Consider the following 21,757-nt stretch of genomic DNA (forward strand, 5'->3'; position numbering starts at 1 on the left):
GATGTGCTAACCGCCCCGACAGAACTGTTACTAAATATCCAAATAATACAGTAAGAAAAAGAGAGTACACCAGGGTAAAGGGCAATGGCTTTGGATGGATGTAGACATTTGTTCAACACTCAGTCTAGTATTTGCTCTCTGAAAAATTAATGACAAATACTATGTTTACTTAAAAACGAGGCATGCCTAGCTTATTTAACTGATGTAAGAATTCTCCGTAGAGCACATGAAGTATAGTTGGCCTTCAGTGGGATATTTTTTCCTACATAACAGTTTCATTTATGTACTCTAGATCTAGATCCCAAATTGTGAAAGCATTCAGTGTTGTCTAGCCAGACCATGGCACATGCCATTAAGCATCCCCTTTAACTACCAAGCTGCCAACTCACTGGAAAATCCACCTTACTGTTCCAGATGGTAGTGACTGACATCTGGGGGGAGACTACCCTGACTGTACTGATGCCTTTGTTGTAAATGACTTCTATTTTAATACTATGTGTATCTGTGTAAGCGCACATGCATGGGGATGTACACACAGACTCCAGAAGAGGACACTGGATCCTCTGGAGCTGGAGTTCCAGGCGGTATGAGCTGTCTGATATGGCAGGGGTTAAGTTTAAGATGAAGGCTACATTTCAATGACTATCTGTTAAATCAACAAATTAAAATGAGCAGTACTTCCAACTTTTGAAATTTTAAGAAAACACTTTTGCAGGTAACATAGCCATGTATGAAAAAGTAAAAATAAACTAAATCTCAAATGGATAAGAATGAAGAGCATATTATTAATTAATAAATGACTCCTTCAGTATAATATGTGAAAAGCAGTTGAATGAAAGTCAATTATTACTATATATGATAGATGGGATGTTCTTAAAATGTCAATAATTTACTGGGCGGTGGTGGCACACGCCTTTAATTTCAGCACTCGGGAGGCAGAGCCAGGTGGATCTCTGTGAGTTCGAGGCTAGCCTGGTCTACCAGAGCGAGATCTAGGACAGGCATCAAATCTACACAGAGAAACCCTGTCTCGAAATAAAAAAAAAGTCAATAACTTCAGGATATTATCAGTACCACACCCGGTTAAAAACATCTGATATAAATGCACAATGCTAGCCAGAAATGTAGCAAACATAGATTGTGAGGTCTATGATGTATATTTGTTATAAATGCATAAATACATACTCCTTGTTTAAATTGCGGCCTTCCAGTGATTCTGTTTAAACTCTGATTTTCATGGATTAAGATACAGACTTTAGAATTCCTGAATTTATAAGTCATCATCTTACAAGGGGGTATATCTTCATATGTCATTTTGCATTAAATTACATAGTGTGTGAGCGGCGAAATGTCAGGAGCTTTCTAAACATTTATTGCTTCACACACTCCTCGAGGTTTTACATACTTCAGCAATTTCTGAAGAAAATAATGGGAGCTGGGTCTGCAGACGGTAAGGGTTGACAGGTGTGTTCTAGCACAGCAACGATCAATACAGACGTCTCCGGCTTCGGATGCCTTGCCTCCCGTGTTTTCGACTTTACAAGGGGTACAGAAACTACACACACCCACAGCAGAAACCATAGCTCTAGTTTTGAACGTTTGTCTTTCCTTGGACTAGCCCTATGGGGTGGGATACTTTTTCAATGCCTGGCAGGGTCGTTGGGCTACAGATTGCCTTGACTCACGGATTACAATTTAGGAACATTCTCCATTACTCTTTGTTGCTAAGCTCGGGCAGAAGGTTTGGAAGGTGACATGCACTGAGTGCATTTCGACACCTGGTGTTTTAAATCTCCAGTTGGCTTATTGGAGGTACAAACCATTACCTGTAATGCACTGGGGCAAAGCTTCCATGAGAAATAACTTACCATTATTACCACGTTTTAATATTAAAAAGGACGTTAAGTTTTCTTGAATGATTGATTTGATCGTATTATTGGTTTTAGTAGACTTTGAAGGATAGAGATAATCTATGGGATTGGACACAGATATCAAATGTGAAAAAGTGATAGGATGTTTGTGTTAGGAGAGCTAGTTTATTGTTTGCCAGATGAGTAACAGCTTTATTACACACACACACACACACACACACACACACACACACACACACACACACACTATCATTACAAAACTACCAACAAGATGGATTCTGTTTCCACTTAGGATGCCGATTAATGGGCATCACACCCAGTGATATCACCTGTTGCTTAATATCTCACTGAAAACAGAGGCAATGAGTTGTTGGCCAATGACTGGAATTTAGGGACCTCTGACATTTACATATACTTTGAGTTACATGTAGATCCGTATGTGGAGGAAATGAGAGGGAAGAGAGAGGGCAGGCAACACACTCCAAAGGTCCAAACTGTCCCAGAAATTACTAAGCAGTGGTGCAATAAAACTACATGGGATATGTTGGTAGACAAACAGAGGGAAAATTCACCTAACGAAATACATTTGCACATAAAGATGGGTGAGCCCAGTTCTTCAATCCCGAGCTGGAAAGCAGATTTGAACCCACGGGAAAGTGGTCGCTGCATTCTTTAGGGAGAGCATGTGCTTGCTTTTTCTCAACCTTTTCTGAAAGTGCTGTTATCTTCTAGACTACCTGCTACATTCTGTCAGAACCTAAGAGATAACTAGACTCAAGGCACACCCAGAGTGTGGCTGCAGAACAGAATGGAATTGAGTCCATCATGGGGCAGGACAATAGAAGAGTGACTTAGGTACTGTTTGGTGAGAATCCCAGGTGTCTGGAAGGAAGCGATACGATCGAGCAAATTCATGCGCTGTGCTAATGACTGTCGGCCCACGGCCTTCCAGACTGTTCCGTAGTTTGAAACTCTGATTTGTCTTGGCAAGGCACGGAGAAACCTAATGCCTACACAAACTTCTGGTAAGACTGTAAAATGTTACAACTTATGGAAAACAGTATAGTAATCCCTCAAACAAACAATCAAACCAACAAAACACCCAGGATGACTGTATGATCCAGCTGTTGCCGTACCGCAAAGGATGCAAGGTGAAGTCTCGGAGCTAACGGCACAGCCCCGTCTAAACCAGCACTAGTCACAACAGTCAAGAGGTGATGTCATGGCCTGTATATTGATGGACACATGAATAAATGAAGTGTGGTACATGTGCATCATGACTATTGTTCAGCGGTTATGAGCATCTCTCGAACGACCTCATCCAGTCGCCTCTATTGAGACTCATCCTCTACACGTTAGTGGTATCTGTTAACATTAGCTACCCATCTTCATTAGCATCCTCTGACAATTCACCTGTTTTTTTCTTTTTCCCCCTAGCACCTGGTTGTTTCTCAGTTGCCCTCAACAACTCCTGGAGTGAATATTCTGAGAGGCTCCTGCAGAGTGTCTCTTCTCTGGCCCCCTGAAGCCTTGTAGCTGTTTCCAACCATAAAATGTGGCGACAGTCAAGGTGCAGAACTGCCTGGCCTCGGCTCCAAGAGCACTGATGTAATGTGCTGCATAGCCATGTAGGGATCATTGAGACAGATCGAATAGTGCTGTTCGCATGGGCCCCGGAGTGAGCACAATCATTACAATGCACACATGCTTAAGCCAAAATAAGCCAGCACGTAGACAATTGTAGTGGAATACCTCTGAGATGGTTCAAAATAATCCCTGTCTCTTGGTATTCATACATACCCTTATATATTTCCCTCCCCTTGAGTGAAGGCTTGATTTAGTAACTTGCTTATAATGGGAAGCATAAGGCGGGCATCATGGAATGTCTTTTCTCATCTTAGGTTATAAAAGACTTGAGCATCTATTTTGGTTGTTCAAATCTCTCCCTTGCACTGCTTGCTACGGGGAAAAGCAGCTGTCACATCATATATGGGGCTGCCCCACGGAGAGGCCCACGTGGTGGGAGAGAGGCCCGTCAAAACCCCACGAGCGAGCTGGAAGCACGCTCCTCTAGTACCAGTTAAGCTGGCAAATGACATGTCAAGCCAAGCCTACAGTCTCACGACAACCTGAAAGAGCCTTGAGGTAGAGACACACTGCTACACTGAACCCAGACTTTATAACGGGCAGAAACTTGAGAAAAACGTATTTTGTTTGAAACTGCTAAATGTGGAGGCCACTTGCTCCCTAATGACTAGTACAACTCTCCCCCTGGTGTACCCCAGTAGTGTGAACACTCACCAGGCCAGGCCTTGATCTCCCTTTCATCTTAATTGTGTTTATACCTTCAACTTGCAATTCCATGTGGACAGATGACTTTGGGATTGGTATTTCTAATAAACAAGTCTTTATAGATTGCTTCCCTTCTAACTATGTTTTACGCCGGCCATACCTAGAAAACCTTATAATTATTTTGTTTCCCGGGCTCCCTTTCTCCCTCACCATATCTCTTTATGTGTGGCAATGAATCAAGTGACCCGGAGGTTGGATCATAGCTCTGTTGTTTATTAACTGGGTTCCAAGATATGATCTGATTTCTGAAATTCTCCGTTTTCTTGTCTACGGAACGGAAATTGTAAGTATTTATTTTATACGTTTGCTGTCAAACCAAATGAAGAAGATGGATATAAAGGCCATGGATTTGTGATAATACTTATAAATAAATGTTAGTCATCACAATGTAAAGCCTGGGCTGGGAGAAGCCCAGGTGTTAAAATGCTTGCCACACAAGCGTGAAGACCTGTGTCTGGATGGCTAGCATGTATATAACCATCTGAGTGTGGTAGCCTGCATTTGCAACCCTGGTGCTGTGGAGGTGAAGACAAATGGTCTTTGGCTTTTGCTGGCTGCCAGACAGCCTAGAAGAATCAGTGGGCTCCATGTTCATCGAGAAGTCTGGTCATCCTGAGTTATCAGGAAACTATTCCATTTCAGAAACACAGACCTCTAAGAACAACTGAAAAATAAGGTGGAGAGTGATCCAGGCCCCCCCCCACCCCCCGCCGTGTTTGCCTGGTAATAGTCGGAAGGAGCATCAACTGCTCCCCGTTTCTCAGGTCAAGAGAATAAAGATTTCTTAGACTATGCCCCTGCGATACATCTTTTAAGTAAGTTGTAACTTCTGACACTTTCTCCTCATGAAGTTAGAGTGTTTTTAATATCACTGTTCAAGTGAATGATGAAAAGCCACTCTCGGGGTGGCTTATACGGCTCTTAAGCCACCGATGACTACTGAAGCCTACGCAATAGCCTACTCGGAACTGTGTCTTTACAGAAGTTACTATTATTTACCATTGTTGTGTGTGTATCCATACACACACCCATCATGGCACATGTGTGGGGCTTGGAGGACAGCTCTGTGGCATTGGTTCTCTCCTCGAACCTTCACACGAGTTCCAGGAATTGAACACAGCTTTCCCAGCTTGGGTGACAATGGCCTTTACCTGCTGAGCCATCTCGCCAGCCCTTAGAATGTCGCTTTTTAGGCTGGCTGCGGTATCCTTGGATTGTCACCAACTTCATGATATTGAAAACGAAAATATTTCTTAGATAGTTGAAAAACATTCTATCGATAACCTCTACGTTTATTTTTTTTTCCCTATAGGTTTTTCTAGTACAAGTTAGAGGGGGGGGGGGGGAACCCTCATGAATTGAAATAATTTTGAGACAGTGTGTCAGTAAAACTATGTCAGTAAAATTTTATGAAGGGATTTCTTTTAGATTTGAAGACTGTTCCAGGGACAGAAATTACAGCATGCACTCTGTTTTTCAAGGTGGATGGAAATGAACAAACTACTTGGCTTTGTAGTTACCTTCTCCTTACAAAAGTGGGGGGGAAATGCCAGTGTTTGTACCAATATCTGCGCGTTTGACACTTAGAAGCCAGCATGGGGGAACACTTGAAACCAAAAATGTGTAATTAAATAAAATTATATACCACCAAGTAGCAAATTCAGTGCCGTTTTTAGATTCCCGTTGAGAGGAAAGGAGCCAAATGTGATCTTGTCTCTGGGGACCATGCCACTGAAGTTGTTACCACAGCTACTATGATTTCTACTAGCTGTCTGAGTCCTCGGCTCCTGCCAAGTGTGGATGGGAAGAGGGGGTGGTGACAGCTGGTGACAGGGTCCAGCCGTCTGCCAGAACCTTGGAGCAAATTACAGGGGATGTTGTGCAGGGAACACAGAGGCAAGGCGCCCTTGCCACCAGCAGCCTGAAGCCTGAGGAGTACACTCTGAGGTTCTGGCAACACGGAGCATGGATCTTAGCAGGCCTACCATTACGGCCTAAATGCTGTTTAATATTACAGGAGCCAGGAAGCTATCTCGCAGAGATAAGAAGAAGCACAAGATAACGTGAGAACTGAGGTCGGCAGAGAAAAACGTGACTTTAAAAACACCGTCCTGAATATCTGCGGTTCGGTTTGCTTTAGTCTCCCGAATCTCCAGTGTTTACTCAAGCAAGCAAAGGTCTGGAGTTTCACTCTCCTGTCACTCATTTTCTCATCCATCATGGTATGTCTTCCCCAAATAATGGGTGGGAGGAAGACTCATCATGAACCCCTTAATAAATAGAAGCTGTTGGAAAAAATAAAATACAGAGCTGAGTTTTTTTTTTTTTTATATGTAAGGGGACTGTTGCAATATAGATTGCCCGAGATACCTTCTGGAGCCTTTTGTTTATATTAAAAGGCATCTGGTCCAAGTCTCAATTCTGGCTCCATCTATCTGTGGAACTCCAGCAGGTTCCTAGGCTTTCAGGAATTTAAGAATACAAATATTTAGGTGAAATTATTGAGCAATGAAAAAAAAAATACCCACATCTGGGTATCAATAAAATATCAACATGTTAGAAGACACTATTGTTCTTTTATTTTTATTTTAAAAATTACCCTGCATAGGTCAAAGTACAGTAAGACATGAGGATTCTTTGGGTAGCTTGGACCTTTTATTTCTTATCTTTTAATTTCATGAATATCTAAACAGACATGAGACACATGTGGAATGACTAGGCTTCATAGAAAAAAAATAAGAAAAATACCCTTAAATATAGGGCAATGATTAGACATGATATATACTTCCAGAAAGCAACCACGTTTTCTATGTAGAATGAAGCCTCTCATGTAAAGACTGTAGTTTATAATGTGGACCCCCACAGTCTACGCCATCATTAGGAGGACATCATTTCTCATAAATTAGCTTTTGTTTTGGATTTCCTGCTGTGTTTATATGCACATTGACAGAATGTGTTAGGCAATATTTTGGCATTCAAATCCATTACTATTTGTTATTAACTTTTAAGGCTAATATTATTTCAACAGCCTATACTTTGCTGACCCAAATATGGTTCTTTTAAAAATCAGTATTTCTCACCCAAGCTTTCACATCCATATGTTTTTCAGTTGTCATTATGAGAAAGGAAATTATTGTCTTTATCAACTACATGATATTTTTGTATTCAAGAAAACCAATGTTTAATGTGGCAAGTTCCTTTGAGAATTTAAGATGACATTCTAAAATCACAGGCTTATGAATGAGCAGATTTAGGGAGGAGAAAAAAGAGAGGAAAAGTATAGGAACGGCTGCCCATATTTTATATTTTTACTGTGTTTTGTTTCTCTCTCCTTTTTTTTTGTCGTGAGGTCACAAACGAATGGCCATCTACATGTCTTGATGGGAATAAACAGATTTAACTTACACGTTTGCCTCTGCCACATTTGATTCATATTATTTTATGCACGATGAGATTTTAACATTCTACTTGTGAAAGTCCATCTTTTCTTACTCCATAGATGCAGTATAAAACGCCTACAGATACTGCCTAGGAAACTGTCCTTCCCACTGCTCACTGACGGCCAGTGTAGAGGCTGAGGAAAATCAGGCCGTTGCTCTCGTCACAGAGAGAATGAAGTTAGGATTTCTAAGGCAGACTTGTTCCCCGCCTGTTTCTAGTTTTCTCTAGTTTGGGGGCTCACTGATTGAAAGACTCATTCATTCTCTGGTTTAACAGAAAGATCGCCCACGCACTCACCGGCCAAAGGGGACAAGCCATTACCAGGCCAGAGGATCTTGGAGGACCAATTGTCAACGTTAACAAATATGGCGATTTCAAGAACATTCAGAATCCAGACTGAAATCATTTATGTGATTTGTATACTATTCCCTGACTGCCAAAACACTGCCTTTGCCTCCTTCAGCAGAGGTGGCAGAGGACTCATTAGTGACAGTTATTAGCAGCTTGCCGTGAAGCCCCATGGCTCCTGCTCATTATTCAGAGGCGTGTAGTTCTGACTCCTTCATCTGGATTTCTTTCTTCCACAGCAGCCTTCAGAACGACGACGCAACAAATGTTTATGTATGCTAATGACCTAACTAAGCATACATTCTCCCCCTTGGCTTCATCAGAATTTTCAGATAATATAGAACAGAGTGGCGGAGGTGTAGATCAGTGGTGGAGTGCTTGCCCACTTGCTCCCCAACACACATACATAAACACGCAAAAATAACAATTGTAGAACTCAGGACTGCCCAAACCCCCAAAGGACATCTTTGAAATGTTAAGATACTTTACCACCATTAAAAGATCAAATTATTAAAATATGAAGATTCTTAGAGGACTGCTGGTATATTAAGTTATGGTTAAAAAAATCTACAAAAATCCTTTATAATCGTTTAATTTCAGCACAAGGTGTTGCTTTCCTGAGAGAATGATTTATGAGTGTGCATGGGTGCCTTCCAGCATGTATATGCATCCATGTAGTTTCCAGACCGAAACTGTAAACAACTTCAATGGCCATTCTGGGGTCTAGGCGCAGGCAGCTCCCGGGGGTTGCTATTCATTCACACCCTAAAAACTTAGCGTTTTTTTCCTCATTGAGTTCCGCTGTCTGTGAGACGTGTGCTGTGACATCTACTTCCCTGCTTCCATACCCCTGTGGCACCTAGCAGCAGAGGTAACTGTGACAGATAGCATCAACCTCTTCTCCCTTGACTCTCTTCTCACCCCACACTACAGGGTGAGGAAAGGTCTTGGGAAGCCAGTGACCCCAGGTGCCTCTGGGATTACTCACCTGGGAGAGCACTTTTGCTTAATTATTAACATATTTTTAACTATTATTAATGATTATTTGGAGAGCAGCTGGGGATGTGTTTCAAAACAAACCTGAGGTAGCTGCAGTGTCTGGCCCCAGGAGATCTGCTCCAGGGGCAGCTCCCGCCTGCACTTGATGGTCTCACTCTCCTTGCCTAAAAATAAATGGCCCACTTTCCTACTTTACCCATGCATCTCTTCTCTAGGTGTGATTCCTTTCCGAGACCAGCAAGAACATCTCTGAAGAAGCTAAAAGCATCTAAAAATATCTTTACTCTGGAAATAGAAAATAAAGATGAAAGTTGTGATTATCTGAGATGGCTGGAATAATATGGTTGGGTTCTATTTACAAATTCAACATAGCTCACACAGGCTCAGTCACCACTCTTGTGCATTTAGCTTGTGTCAGCTAGAAACGTAGTGAATGACAAGATTAAAGATCTAGAGCACTGGTCCTCAACCTTCCTAATGCTGTGACCCTTGAATACGGTCCCTCATGTTGTGGGGACACCCCCAACCATAAAATGATTTTCCTTGCAACTTCATAACTGTAATTTTGCTACTGTTATGAATCTAACAGTAAATGTAAATTACTGAATGTAAATATCTGATACGAAGATGGTCTTTCAACGACCTGTGAAAGGAGTTGCGACCCACAGTTTGAGAACCACTGACCTAGAAGGAAGAGACCTCAAGCAAAGACCTGCAGAAAAAAAAAAAAAAAAAAAAGAATACGAGGCCACACTGGTCTACAGAGCAAATTCAAGGACAGCCAGAGCTGTTACACAGAGAAACCTTGTCTCAAAATACCAATTAAAAAAAAAAGGACCTATCTCCTCTGTGATATGATTGGGAACTTTTTACAATATTATTTTAAAAGTGGCTATTTCATATTTATACATCTCATTTTTTCCCTTTGAAATGACCAGTAAAGGTTTTATTGCACTTACTTTAAGAGGAAACTTGATAACTTGGTGCTAAACCCAGCATCTCTTATGTAAATAAAAAGCATTACTATGGATGAATGGAATGAACTATAAACAATATTAGTTAAAGCCAAGGCAGAAATGCATGCTCACAAATTAATTTCCATGAAAGAAGTACTAAACAGCCATCAGAGAAATTCTCCCCTGAGACCTTCCTTATAAGATACAACAGGAGAAGAATTCAAAATGGAAGAAATCTCTTTTTGTCATTCCAATGTTAATTATCCTGTCCATAACCAACCTGCAAATTCTTAGATTTGCACAGAAAAAAAAAAAAACCCTATGATACAGATTCAAAATGAGACGATCCAGACACGGTGGTCCCTTCAGGAAATACTGGCTGTAAGAATGAACAAGTAACTGATTTTTCTGCATTGAAAACTTTCAGTTTTGAAAACCCGTGGACGTTGACATTTGGTTCAGCAGGCCATTATGAGAAATAGCGTCGAGTGGGCAGGTGTGGTGGCTCACGCTATCATCCCAGCAGTCCCGGAGGATGCTGGGCAGTTGAAATCACTCTGGGCTACCTGGTGAGTCCCAGGCCAGGCTGGGTTAGAACACGGAGTGGGGAGATCGGTGACATCAATTGACATTAAGCAAACACTTGCAGTTTTGTACGGCACCTGGGTTATTTTGTTAAATACCTCCCCAAAGCAGTATTATTATTATTACTAAACTTACTATTCATCACAATCTAGCTTCTCTTCAGATCATATAAATCTTCCTCCCATTTACTGCTTGTCCATATTGCTGAGGGACCTCAGGTTTATGGGGTACCTTGCTCAGCAAATGACAGTGCAGAGACACAGCTTCAAACCTCGAGTTTTGAGGGTCACAGACTTCAGAAATGGTTTTGAAGAAAACTCTGTAACGTGAAACACACATTTGACATAGTCTCTCCTATAAAACTGTGAGATCACTGGAGTAAAGACTCTGTCTTACTCCTGTTTGTGAATTCCGTATCTAAAGGAGATATTCAGCTTTGGTTATGCTTAATGGGATTGATGTCTAATGGAGGTATTAATAATAGTTCATATTTAATGGAACTAAACCAACTGAGGCACAGGTATTAACTAGGAGAAGAATATGAAAAGCAAACAGAAATCCACAAGTTCCTCTCAGAACTAAGAGCTTCTTCCTACTTCAGAAGCTGCATGTAGGAACCATCTTGTGTGGATGCTATGGATGCGAAGGACATGCTTTTACCACGGTGGGAAAGGGAGGATGGGTGGAAACGGCCTTCTCTCCTGGGGGTCAGGAAGGCTCACTGAAAGTGGTAGGGGGGAGAAAGTATGTTGGAGCAAAGAAAGACATAGGATGGGATGAGCCTGACCCAGGCTGAAGTATTAAGGTGAAGATGCCCCGCCCCCAACACTTGACCCCCATGGCAGCCAAAGTCAGGCTAGGTGTCCAAACAGAAAGCCACACAGGATAGGGACACTGGTTTCTTCTTTGGAAACGTGGATAAATCAGCAGCATGAGATGGAACTGAGATCGGAAGGGCCAGAAGCATCGTGCATTTTTAAAATACTACATCATTTCTTAGCATTGTGTAGTAGGAGCTCTAGCTAGAAAATACAATTGTTCTTTGACTCATTGTATGATGTGTGCTTAAAAATGCAATGTCTGGGGGGTGGTGGCACATGCCTTTAGTTCCAGCACTTGGGAGGCAGAGTCAGGCAGATCTCCGTGAGCTCGAGGCCAGGCTGGTCAACAGAGCGAGATCCAGGACAGCCAGGGCTGTTGGAAACCCTGTCTCGAAAAACAAAACAAACAAACAAAAATGTACAGCGGGGGCTGGGTGTGTAGGGCACGCTCTAAATCCCAGCATTCGAGAGCTAGAGGAGTAAAAGTGTGAGGTCAGAGTGAAGCATTCACTGAGCTTCTGCTTTAATACAACAAAGCAGGATGCCCAACAGGAGGGACCCAAAGTGACGCTAGCCAATAGGAGGGACCCAGAGTGATGTTGGCCAATAGGAGGGACCCAGAGTGATGCTGGCCAACAGGAGGGACCCAAAGTGATGCTGGCCAACAGGAGGGACCCGAAGTGATGCTCTTGCCACTTTTAACACTGACGAAATAACAGAAATTAGATATGCTGATTCTTCTGTGATCAAATAGAAAACACATCTACCTATGCACAGCCTCTGAAATCTAAAACCCCCAGACATATACCACCCCTCACACCACACACACACACACACACACACACCACACACACAACACACCCTACAGACCACACATACATACACCACATACACACACACCTACACACTACATCATACATAAATATCTCACACACACACACACACACACACACACACACACACACACACACATGAATTTCTTCACCACAGACTAACAGAGTACTCAACAAACACTTTAAAGGATTCAGAATTGCTTTCCCTTCAACAGTCTTAAAAAGTTTTCTCTGATCATGCTTTATAAATAAAAGTTGTAAAGTATGTATGTTATAGAAAGAAACAAAAAAAGACTATAAATTGTTGTGGCAATTTTAGCTCAGCTCCCCGAAATTTCTAAAGTAACATTTCTTTCCACTTATAGATGTTAACTGTGACAAAAGTTGTAGCTCAGTCAACAAAGAGGAAAAATGCATCTCATAACTTGCCTCTAAGTTGCACGCAGATTTTTGTCTTTGACACCTGACTTTTTGAGTTACATTTAGGTCATGTGGTAAAAGGTAAAGTTTGTCCCTAAGTCAAAAGGCAGGTTTAGTAGAAATACCTTTTTCTAATGTTCAGATTCTGTAAGCTTTGACTTTGATATGCTCTGCTGGTCTCCTATAATCCCTCCTTGCCTCTCCCCCTCCTCCTCTCCTCCTCCTCTCTCTCTTCTCTGGTCTCTTTCCCTCTCTCCTCACTCCCTCCTTCTTCCTCCCCCTCCATCTCTGCTTCCCTGTCTTTCCTGGTCACAGCACACGAGAGAGTTCTACCACTGAGTCACAAGCGCCCACCCCAGCCTTCTTCACCTTTTATATTTAAGTAGCCATGGTAGCTGTAATTAATTGCTAGGTGTCTCTTTCCTCCAAAATATTACAATCTGTAAGAGGGCACTGACTATACTATCATCACTGCTGAATCCGTGACAGTGTGTCTTCTACAATGGTAACCAATCTACACACCTACTGAATGAATGAATGGTCCCTGGATGTGTGGATGAATGAATGAATCCTTCCTCTTCAGATGGATGCGGATCACACAACTAAAGGCACCAGAGAAGAACTTTAGGCTCCTCATTGTCAAGGAAGAAGGACAAAAGGACAAGGTGAGCAGTCTGTAGACATTTACAGAAGAGGTGGGAAAAATAATCATCTAACGTAAGAATATGTTTTAGTGTTACTTCATCTGTTCAATTCTAAGATGGCGCCATTAAATATGGGGGCAGTGGAATGTGAAGATTTTACAGTGAAGTTACTGGGAAGTCCTAGCAGTCTAGGCAGTGGTTCTTTTACCCTTCTGTACGGAGCTACCTTTCCTCTCCTTACTCTTTGGGCTGTTCTCTCGGAACACACTGCTCTGAGTATCATTAATGGAAAAGCAGATGCTGTGGCCACACTGATACACTGATGTAAGTGATACTTATGCATCGTAGCATGGGGATGGTTACGGGCTTTCCTGTGCTTCTTATCTGTCATGGCTTGTAGATAATAGCTACAGTCTACAGACATGATAGCCTAAGACAAAGAATGTCACTGGATGTCACAGACAAGCTATTTACCCCTAGTGTGCTGAATTTAAAGTTTTTTCTAATTGTGACCAATCTAGACTATTTTCCAAGTCAAGAGATCCCTATATTCAAAGGAAAAACAGTCTGCCTAAACACAGTTATTTTTGATATTATTTATTTTAGCTAAGAGTGAAATAGACTGTTTCCAGGGTGGGAGAGGGGTATAAGTGCTTGCAAGAGTTCCTGGCTTAGGAAGTGCTTTTCTTTATGTGGAAATAATAATAATAATAATAATAATAATAATAATAAGAAAACAGGATAAACTCAAATATGCTATCCTATGCCAGTAAAATGCAGCAGAAATTTACACTATCGCAAATCAGTTGCAAATAACAGAGGCTTTTCCCACGTGAGCTCATCTTGGAATCACTGTTAGGATATTCCAGAGCTGGAGTAGACCACATTGGGTTTTCCACGACCTGCCATTCTTTTCTCTGTTTTTGTGCTAGACATGGAAAAACAATGTCTTTTAAAAATTCACCAATAAGACTTCCTACTGAAAGCCAGGACAGAACACAAAATAACATGACCAAACTTCAGAGAGGGTGGAGAGAGGGGAGAGAACCAAAGCACCGTTCTTATTGGGAACAAAACAAAAGAAAACCCAGCGTTGCAGAGTTCATTTTTTGCTAGATTTTCCTTCCTTTTTGGGTTCAAAGAGTCAGAGTGCTCTTGAGGTATATGTTTAATCAATTACTATTTTTCTCTCTCCCCTCAGGTAAGCTGTTTTACTCTGGGCCTTCATCCACCACTGAATCACGCTTTAATGTGTCTTAATTTCATGGTTACAAAAAATAAAATATTGATTCCAAAATTTCAGCTTTACAATGTCCCTCCTCTAAAATCCAGGCAACACAGCTTTCTTATAACATGATGAAATCCCATTAGTATTAAAATGCTCCCTTTTCCATCTCAGGGAAAATGCATTTTTTTTTCCTGAATGTAAATGCATCGAAGAGTTAAGGGGAGAAGCTATGGTGAAAACTAGGCTGTGATTCATGGCCTGGCTGTGTCCTACAACCCACTAAAACAGTGCTTTATTACAGAGATACGTCCAAAAAGAAAGAAGGAATGTCACCCCATGTTTTATTGTGCCACATATATTTAAGTGGTTGATTTTCCACGATGCATAAAGCCTTGGCATGCATTTCCCTCTGACCCTGAGTTGCATACATATAGCCAGTACCATAATCCATTTCAAGGTACACAGAGAGGTAAAGATGTTCAAAAAATGCAAATATGCTCAAAAGCAGCCCAGATAACGGCTAAGAAATCCTAACTGCATTGAACCGTGGCTCTGCGGGTTGCTTTTTACTAGGTTCAGGGAACGCTCCTGTCGTTAAACAGCCCTTTTAGCAGACAGATGACAACATCTATTTTAGGACTCACTTGGTAGCAGCTGTTCAATGGAAATAAATAACAACATATATGTATTTGAAAACGAAAAGGAGAATTGGAAACTCGTGCGGTTCTTTGGTGAATAGCACGTGTCAGGAAGGAGATCAAAAGAAAAATAATGCTGAATTTTCTACAGTCTTCGGGAAGTGAATTTATAAACCTCAAAAAAAAATTCAGTTATTTATTTTTTTTTTTTGCTACAGGAAGAAACCCAACTGCGTTGTCACAAAGACATGCAAAGTGACTGTTGAAGGACACAGAGTTCCTTTTTAGGGAGTGATAGAAACGTTTGGAAATTGGTTGGGATGACAGTTGGAAAATTTGGTGACTGTAACCATCATTGAATTACATATTACAAATGGGAGAACAAATATCTGCTGTCAAATGAATTATTGGGTAGGGAAAAACCTAGTCAAAAGGGCAGGAAGCGAAGAAACTATGCTGGCATAATATTAATAATATTTGTGTTTTCTCGGTGTCCTTTAAGTTGAAAGGTGATGAAGTTGACGCTTAACACTGTCAACACAGCATCTACAATCACCTTGGAGATAAAGCTCTGAGCAGCCGTGTGATCGTTACAGATTAGGTTAACAGAGGTTGGAAGACCCACCCTACATTTGACATTCCATCCCAGGGCCCCAAAGTTGATGATACCCGAAGGCCGGCTAAGCATGGGCATTCTGCTTCCCGTCTGTGAACGCACTGTGATTGGCTGCCCGCAGCTCGTCGCCATGGTTTCTCTGGCTGTTACCCTGGAACTGTGAACCGAAATAAAACGCTTCCTCTCTCAGGTTGCTTCTGTCAGCTATTTCCTCCCAGCAGTGGGAAAAGTAACTAACACCATGTGCAGACAGACACCTTCAAGGCTCCCAGGGAGGGTAAAACAGCAGAGGATGGGCAGGCTCTGCCTCGAGGCATGTGGGATACCAAGCCGGAAGTCCATCACGCTGCTTCTGAGCAGGCTGATGTGAAGGGCTGGTTGCAGGCGGCGTATGCGGTCTAAGTCCAACCTGGACTTTGATTTGCGTTCCATGACACTACTCACACTCACACTGAACCACGGAGTTTCTAGATCTTTTTCTATCAAAACTTTAGGCTATCCTTCACCAGGGGAAAACAGTCCTCCGTAAGGGAAGTGTCAGCACGAAGACGCCCGTTCACTCTATAATTGTGAACGCAAACAGCAGCAACAGCAAGCCACAGAGCATCTTCAACCCGTTCTGCCCATTATGGTTCATCTTTAAAATTGCCATTTTGGAGAAGAAAAAAAAAAAGGAAGATGAATATATTAGAGGATAACAAAGTAGGTCAGGTATTTTTTGGGGATAGTTCCACAATCAGTATTATCCTTAGACTTAACATTTGTGCTTAGGAATCAGAGGGATCTCTATTGTGTAAGGGCCTATCACCTTAAAGGTCACACATCAGAGAGGCTTTTAATTGGGAGCTCAGCAGTAGAAAGAAAATCGTCACGTGACTGCTGAGAAGAATTTGGCTCTTCCTGAAATTGGGATATGCCAAACGACAACACATGTGCTCCATTATATATCAGCTGAGGGGGCTCTCCTCCACTCATTCTCATACTCCACAGGGCCTCGCGATCTCACTTAAGCCTTGTTTTTTTTTTTTTACCTGCGTTCTAGTCCTGTCGTCTCCAAATGGTAGCCACTAGCCACCTGTGGCTGTTCAAGTTAAAATTAATTAAGAGGAAAAGGGAAACTTCAGTTCATTAAATTAATGAGCCACACTTCAAGTGCTCAACAGCCAGATGTGACTGGTGGCTAATGAATTGGACAGTGTGCCAACGGGGCATTTCTATCATCACACGGAACATTTGACAGCACTACGGAGATCCTGGACGCCCAAATATGTTCCACGGACCCCAGCAGCGGCACCTGGGGCCCTGTTGGCAATTCACAAGCTTGTCTCACTTCAGATCTGCTGACTCAGAATACGAATTTCAGCGAGATCCCCACGTGGCACCTGGGCACGTTCAAGTGTGAAGTCTGGACTCCATTCCTCAGTTACCTCTTATGGAATGTCCCCAAAGCAACCTTATACACACAGACTGGATGATTTTTTCACTGCAGTGTTTACATTTCTTAAATTTCTTTCCTCTTTCCGGTTCTTTAGAAACCCCATGGAGTACAGTTAAAATACAATGGGGGTACTTGACAATTTCTGAACTCCTCTCCTTCATGTCTTAGCCGTGTGACTTTGGGCAGGATTCCTTTTAAAGTAACAGATGTCCTTTAGTCGAATGGAGCTGATCCATTGGGTTGTGGAAATTAAAGGAGAGACCCACATACAGTCTCAAGCAATGTCCGGTGTGTATTCCCTGGGCACTGCTCTGGCTGTGTCTTAGCTCCTCTTTATATGCCTCTCTTCCCTGACCTCTCGTGAACATCAGGCAGCCCCGCCATGCCATCTCTCAAGCTCCAGTTCATGAAAACATGCTGGCCCAGTGGTCTGGGGAGATGGTTCTGTCAATACAGTGCCTGCTGTGTGAGCATGAGGAGCTGAGTTCAGATCACCAGGACCCATGTGACATGCGGGGTGTGGTGGCACAATGTCCGTAATCCCAGTGCTGGGGAGTCAGAGACAGGCAAATACTTGGATCTTCCTGGCCAGTACAGTGAGCTAGCTCCAGGCTCAGCAAGAGGCCCTGTCTCAAAAAATAAAGTGGAGAGTAACAGATGAAGTCATGTGGACTCCACGTGCACAGATACACACATGTAATGTGTGACCATATAGATATATATCACTCCTCCCACACACTGGCAAATAAAAAAACCTGGTTACATAAAGTTTTTGGTTCAATATTTTAGCTAAAGCTATGTATTTTCGGTGTTTGCTTTTTTTTTGTTATTTAGCCATCGAGTGTTAGGAAAGTATGTAATGTTAAAGGTATGATTTCCACACAGCTTGATTATCTTGATTCCGAGTTTCTAGAATGATGAGCCAACTCAGACCCTTAATAACTACCGGTGGATATAGTAAAACACAGATTTAAAACGGTTATTGAGGAACTGGGGTGGCGCTCAACAGTTGAGCGTTTGCAGGCCACGGGTAGGGTCCTTGCCTAGTAGGCAAGGATGCTGTGGATCTACACTTAGCACCAACCAAAATTAACGAAGCTCCTGAATAAATTTAAGAGTATTTTTAGAATGCTACTCAGATTAAATATAGACTTTACAGGTACAGTGTGAAAGCTATAAATTGCAAGGAAAATTGGTATATCTAATCAACAATGAAATTACTAATGCTATAAAAATATTTAACGTAGAGGGCAAAATATTCACATCTTTAATAACTGCTGCTTCAAGTTAAAACACACACACACACACACACACACACACACACACACACACACACACACAACCAGATCCACAGTGGTGGATCACTCCTGTAATCTCAATATTCAGGAGGGGGAAGCAGGTGGATTGCTGTGAGTTTGAGGCCAGCCTACTCTACAGAGCTAGTATCCCACCAGCCAGAGGTATAGAGCAAGATCCTAACTGCCCTCAACACATGCAGACACACACACACACACACACACACACACACACACACACACACACGCGCGCGCGCGCGCAAGCACACGCAGACACACACGCACGCATACGCGTACACACAGACACGCACGCACGCATGCACACACACGCACACACACACGCGCACGCACACACACACACACACACACACACACACACACACACACACAGAAGGCCAGTGAGGTGACTCAGCGGAAAGAGGTGCTCGCTGCCTCTACCCTGACATCTGCTTGAGCCCTGCAACACACCCAAAGGACAGAACTGACTCCCGAAATTTGTCCTCTGACCTACACACACACACACACACACACACACACACACACACACACACACACACACACACGCTGTGGCGTGTGCATGCCACACTCCCACGAAATAAAAATACATACACATAAAAAATATACAGAAAAAAAATCTCCAATTAGTTGTAATACATTAAAACAAAAACAAGTTTAATCGAAGAGATTGGCAATGGTTAAAAATAATAACGAAATACAAAGTTGTCTGCAGCATAGGCGCTTATGCAAATGACAGTGGCATTAACGTGGCTTGCAAAGCTCAGAGTGCGCCTGCCTTCCTTCGCAGTGCACCTGTGCAGCAACTTCCTTCAACGGATTCCCGCTGATAAAAACAATTTGATGAAATGAGCACGCATGGATACATGAACAAGTCCATTGTCACACGCACAGAACAGTCACTGCGTTTTGGGGACTGAGTAACGAACGAGTAGCCAATAAATAAAATGATTTAGACAGGACCCAGCAAATAATTGCGGGAAGACTGGGGAAAATCGGCGTTCCGCCCGAATCTCAAGCTGCAGGCATGCGCGGTACCGGGGTACCGTGAGAGCCGGTTCGGTTCTCTCCTCCCACTGTGTGCCCAGGATCACACAGACCGCTGGACTCAGCAGCAAGCCCCTCTCCCTACCTAAGAGCTCCAGAGTGGCGTCCTACGATTGCAATTAATTTTCACCTTCTCCGTGGGTCTTTCTGTCTTCTTTGAAGTTTTGAGAGAAACAGGTTAAAAACAATCAACCAAGTCTGTGTGTCTCTCCCCTCCTCCCTGTCTTTTAGAAGTTCTCCACCCTGACCATCCCGAGACTTCACCTCAGGAAAGAGGCAGGGGACAGACACATTCTCCTAACTTTCCATTATCGCACTGGGAGGTACAAAGAACATTCTTGAATATTCCGGAATAATTCCTTCAGCTTTATTTTTTTTAAAACCCCTCATTTCTTTTTTTTTTTTTTTTTTGGTTTTTCGAGACAGGGTTTCTCTTGTGTAGCTTTGCGCCTTTTCCTGGAACTCACTTGGTAGCCCAGGCTGGCCTCGAACTCACAGAGATCCGCCTGGCTCTGCCTCCCGAGTGCTGGGATTAAAGGCGTGCGCCACCACCGCCCGGCAACCCCTCATTTCTTAAGCATTTGCTTCATATTAACAATCAACCTGAGAGACAAGAACAAGGTCCTTAGATGGGGTCATTTCTATGAATGGGGTGAAGTAGAGCTGAGGATGATACTGTCTCCCTAGTGATGCTGTGCTTTATCAGACTGACCTGGCCAGGCAGGCAGGCATCACCTCTCTCTCCTCTCTGCTCTGTTCTCTCTCTGCTTTATAGGCACACTTACTAGCCAAGGATAACCTTCCTTGAGAGAAGTGGTCTGTTCTCTTTTCAAAGGGGGGGGGGGGAAGGCAACATCTTTAATCAAAAAAGATTTATCGCCCAGACCGATGAAGAAACAAAATGCTTTATCTGATTTACAAACAGCCGTGTTATTATAATCCTCATTTACATACAGAAAAGTCGATGGAAACTCTAAGCAGATTTTCTGATGACTTAAGTAATTTTTGCTAGGTACCATTGGAATCTTATCTCCTCCCTTCCCACGACATTAATGCAATCCAAACAAATGTCCTGCAAACACCTGTATGGAACTCAAAGGAAGACATGAGTGTTTTGGCTATGCGTTTTTCATGTTTCCAGGTGGAGAAAATCAAAAGGGAAGGGAAAAGGGCGCATTAATGGTACCCGAGTATCTTCTTTTGATACTTTGTATCTAAAGGAGGATGTTGATGACTGACTAATGAATCATGCAATGCAAAAAAGAGGAAATTTTTGAGGTTTCATTTAGAAGTCTGATAATTATATTCACTAAAGGATCCTTTAGAAAGAACACAAGTGGCAGCCATGCACTGTCACACTATTGACACCACACTACAAAATAAAATAAGATCATGTAGGGCTGACCTCCAAACCACTGCAAGGATAGACGCTTGCCAATCACCACAGACACAGAACTGGTCAGCCCAACTGCAAATCCCAGCCCTGCCACAGCATCTGTCTGCCATGCACCATGTTTAAAAAAAAAAAAAAAATCCCCTACAAACACACATGGGTAATTGATCACGTTCCACTTAAGACTCGCACATTTCGAATTCATTTAAAATTCTTCAGCGGCACACTTCTGACAGCTACAAATAATTTATACAGCTAACTAGAGAGGATTCTCTTAATGGCCAGGGTATTTTCTAATTGAGTACTAGAAATTAACCCTGAATACTGATGCTGCCAGGAACCTGAGAGCATCACAAGCACAGTGATGCACCAGGGTGTGAGATTGCGATGGTATGGTACCTGGCCTGACTATCTTAGGAGGAGGAGGAAGTAAACTTAGATAAAAAAAAAAATGATGGATGGATTTCATCTGGCTTTCCTCTGATTGATGGGTAGTGACTGTTGGAGGCTTGTCTGAGCATTCTGATGAGGATAATGAGGATGTCTCCATGTTCAGAGTGAAACTGAGCTCCGAATCATTAGTGATGTCATCCACGGTCCAAGAATTCGAAATAACAGTCCATAACATGCCACACGGCGGCCATCCCTGACTCAATTATCTCCGAAGTTCTTCCATGCTCTATAGTTCTGCATTTCCATTAACCACGGAGACTCAAGACGGTTACTTCACATTCCAAAGCACATAATTTATATCTGAGGAGTATTGCAGGGACTGGCAGGGAGAAGGCCCTCTGTAAGAGCATACAGCATCCTATAC

General features: G+C 42.5%; 1 protein-coding gene across 1 annotated transcript in view; it reads right to left on the reverse strand.

The window, feature by feature from the left end:
• Window positions 1-21,757, reverse strand: part of Tenm3 (teneurin transmembrane protein 3) — a 2,633,929-nt gene that overhangs the window by 145,500 nt on the left and 2,466,672 nt on the right.

Source organism: Peromyscus californicus, unplaced genomic scaffold (genome assembly GCF_007827085.1).
Source record: "Peromyscus californicus insignis strain IS unplaced genomic scaffold, ASM782708v3 Scaffold_23__1_contigs__length_62951481, whole genome shotgun sequence".
In the NCBI taxonomy this organism is placed as follows: Eukaryota; Metazoa; Chordata; class Mammalia; order Rodentia; family Cricetidae; genus Peromyscus; species Peromyscus californicus.